Genomic DNA, 3,614 nt, shown 5'->3' with positions numbered 1-3,614 from the left:
ACAGAGGGTACCGTAATGTAGCGTGTATCGCAGGGGATCACCTTTACTACAGTAGCAATCTCAATAGGGCTTATTTTCGGGGGAGGGCTTATTTTAGAGGAATCTTACACAGTCAGGGGAGGGCTTATTTTCGGGATAGGTCTTATTATCGGGGAAACACAGTACTAACTAGGTCACAGCCAAATAGACATTTGCTACTTCATGAACTTGGCATTCCTTTCTGCGCCTGTAAACAGCAGTGCTGCATAACTATAATATATTCCTTCCTCACCTCTGCTTCCTTCAAGGCAAAACTTGGGTACCTCCATCTTAGAGAGGCTTCCTCTCCTCAGATATTTTGCAACTGGGCAACCGCTCTCGAAACTGTTCCCAAACTTGCTTAAAGTAATTATCACTTGACAGATGTTTACTGCTCAGAAGGAAGTACTACCCATGGTCATCAGCACATGGGCACCCACCAAGGAGGTGAAGAAGGAAAGAGAAATTCAATGGAAGACCTGAACAGACTCTTTACAACCATGTCTATGTCTGATGAGCTGATGAGAGTAGAGAAAAATATATGAAGCCTGGCTAGTTAAACTGAGCAGTCTCCTGTTGCTTTATGACTATACCCAGCATTAGCTTGTAATCATTAACACCCTTTTCCATCTAATGAACAAGGGAAAACATTTAAATGTACCCAAGGGCCTGAAGATTGACATTAATCTTACTGATTACAGCCTCATTCAGCAACAGGTGACTGCTGTGATTGGTGGTGCATGGTGGTGGGCAAACATGTTGCAGACACTCATTAACCAATGTTCTGGGAAGAGGCATCTCATTCATCTAAGTGGCTATAGATCAGACTTCTGGGAAAACAGGATACCTGCAAGGTGCTGTATCACAGCAGCCTTAATAGATACCCTTAGAGAAGCTACCCTCGTTGCCTGTGAGCTCCTGGAAAGCAGGGACTGTCTCTTGCCATTCTTTGTATCCTCAGTGCTTAGTTCAGTACCTGGTCCACAGGAAGCACTTAAGAAATGCTTACTGACTGACTCCTTACCCCCAAACCCACATCAGTTAGGAGGTTCTGATAGTATCTACTGTAGAGAGCTATGAACACCATAGGTACCAAAAAATTCACTCAGGACTCTTGAATCCTTGGGTTTTCCATCTGTCCCTCTTAGACTGGAATCAAAATCATGAACCTTAAGAATCAACAGTATTCACTAGAGAACTAAGTCAAATATTACATTGAGTTTGCATTTGGAACATGGGGCTCAGGATAAAAAGATCTAAAGCTTAGAAGCATGGTAACAGATCATCTACAATTTTTAGAGATGTCCAGAGGGAAAGTGACTTGTCCAAGGTCACACTAAGCACAATGGATGATGAACAGTATGAAAGTGGGATTCAAACCCAGGTTCTATGACTCTAGATGGAGTACTCTTTTCTCCAGAGAGGTGAAATATCTCCTCCGAGGTCATACACATAAGGAGCAGGGCTGAAATTCAAAGCCAAGTCCTGTAATATCAAGTTTGGCACCCTTTCAACTACTTTACATTGGTTTTCATGATGCCAGCTGTATGACCTTGGGGAAATCACTTAAGTTCCCTGAACATCAATTACATTATCAATAAATCAGTGATTCAGTCTTTCTCCAAAGACTTAACTTCCTAAAAGGATTAGAAATATCTAATATAAGGGAATAGGAGTGGTTCAGTCATGTCTGACTCTTCATGACCCCATTTGGGTTTTTCTTGGTAAAGATACTGGAGTGGATTGTTGTTTCCCATTTCATTCTCCAGTTCATTTTACAGATGAGGAAACTAAGGCAAACAGGATTAAGTGATTTGCTCAGGACAGCTAGTAAATGTCTGGGGCTGGATTTGAACTCAGATCTTTTTTTTTTTTTTTAAAGCAATTGGGGTTAAGTAACTTGCTCAAGCTTACACGGCCAGTTATTTCTGGGTGTGGTGCCGAGTGTCGGATTCGATCTCCAGGTCGTCCCAACACTGGAGCCGGTGCTCTTATTTGCTGTGCTACCTGGCCGCCCCGAACTCAGATCTTCTTGATTCCAGGTCTGGCACTCTATCCACTGTGCTACCTAGCTGCCTCAATTAGCAGATGGGAGAATCAGAATAGAGATAACAGGAGGTGTCCTGCTTGACTCCTAATTCTTACCCCAACCCATGTCATTCAATCTCTTGCCAATATCTGTCAATTTTATCTTTGCAACATCTCTTACATATTCTCCTCTTTCCTCTGACACTCACATCACCCTGGTTTTTGGACTATTTAAATAGTCCAGGTCTACCTACCACAAGTCTCTCTCAACTTCAGTCCATCCCCCACTTACTTAGCTGCGAAAGTGATCTTCCTAAGACACAAGTTTGAAAGTGATGACCTCCTACTCAATTGACTCCAATGGCGCCCCGTCTCAAACAGAATCAAATATAAAATCTTCTGCTTGGTATTCAAAGCCCTTCATAACCTAGCATCAAACTACTTTTCCAGTCTTTTTATGCTTTATGCCTCCCACATACTCCAGGATCCAGTGATATAGACTCCCTTGCTATTTCTCAAACACCAGATTTCATTTGCAGACTCAGCATTTCCCTGGTAGTCTCCCAATGCTCTCCCTCCCAGATTCCCTGGTTTCCTTCAAGTTCCAGCTAAAATTCCACCTTCTACAAGATGATTTTTTTGACCTTCCTTAATTCCAGTGTCTTCCTTCTGTTGATGTCTCATTTAATCCTGCATATAGCTTGCTTGTACATAGTTGCTTGCATTAGACTTTGAGCTCCTTGAGAGCAGGGACTGTTTTGTTTTTATTTTTAAATTTTTTTTAGTGGGGGTGTTTTCTTTACATCTCCAGTGTTTAATACAGCGCCTGGCACATAGTGGGCGCTTAATAAATGTTCAATGACTTTTGACTAATACTTGTGTAGTCCTTCCTCACTGGGTTGTTATGAAGAAAGCGTTGTAGCTCATAAATTACCGCAGCTATGATTTATAACCACATCTGTATCACTCAAGTTTCAAGGGGGTTTCCTCTCTCCCAGCTAAATCGTGTCCCTTTCTCTCTTGCATCCTTTATAGCATTTTCCAATTGCACACCTAGTTCTGTGGCAGATAGCGGAGCGACGCCTAGGTGGGACAGCCGGCAGTCCCAAAGGGAACTGGGGGTAAGTTACAAACCTCCAGTCAGCCTCAGTCAGGAGGCTCCTTAGGAAGATAAGAGTTAGAACAATGGTTCAGTGTCAGTGTTTGGGGAAAAGTGAACCGCTCAAAGCAAATGCTAAATAGTAACAATATTTATTGTTGTTGTTTTTGTTATTCTCCCTTTGGGTCTAGGTCTCTCAAGGTCTCATTCATCCTCTCCCCGCCCCTCTCCCCCCCCCCCCCCCATAGTCTCTTTTAGAATAGTATTTAGTCTCCAAGTTCTTCCGTGTCCCTCCTCCTTCGATCGTCCCCGTCCACTAGAAACGGTATCCTCCTCCTCTTTTGACCAGGGACGAGAGAGAGACAGAGACCGAGAGAGAGAGAGACAGACAGACAGACAGACACACACAGAGACAGAGAGACAGAGACAGAGAGAGAGAGACAGAGAGAGAGAGAGAGAGAGAGAGAGA

General features: G+C 43.2%; 1 protein-coding gene across 9 annotated transcripts in view; it reads right to left on the bottom strand.

Moving 5' to 3' along the window:
* TLR5 (toll like receptor 5) overlaps positions 1-3,614 on the bottom strand; it is an 82,987-nt gene that overhangs the window by 78,364 nt on the left and 1,009 nt on the right. The gene's annotated exons all lie outside the window — the stretch shown is intronic.

The sequence above is a fragment of the Petaurus breviceps genome, unplaced genomic scaffold (genome assembly GCF_028583685.1).
Source record: "Petaurus breviceps papuanus isolate PSGF00001 unplaced genomic scaffold, PetGlider_PUasm1.0 90466, whole genome shotgun sequence".
Taxonomy (NCBI): Eukaryota; Metazoa; Chordata; class Mammalia; order Diprotodontia; family Petauridae; genus Petaurus; species Petaurus breviceps.
This window is presented reverse-complemented; position numbering and strand designations above follow the sequence as displayed.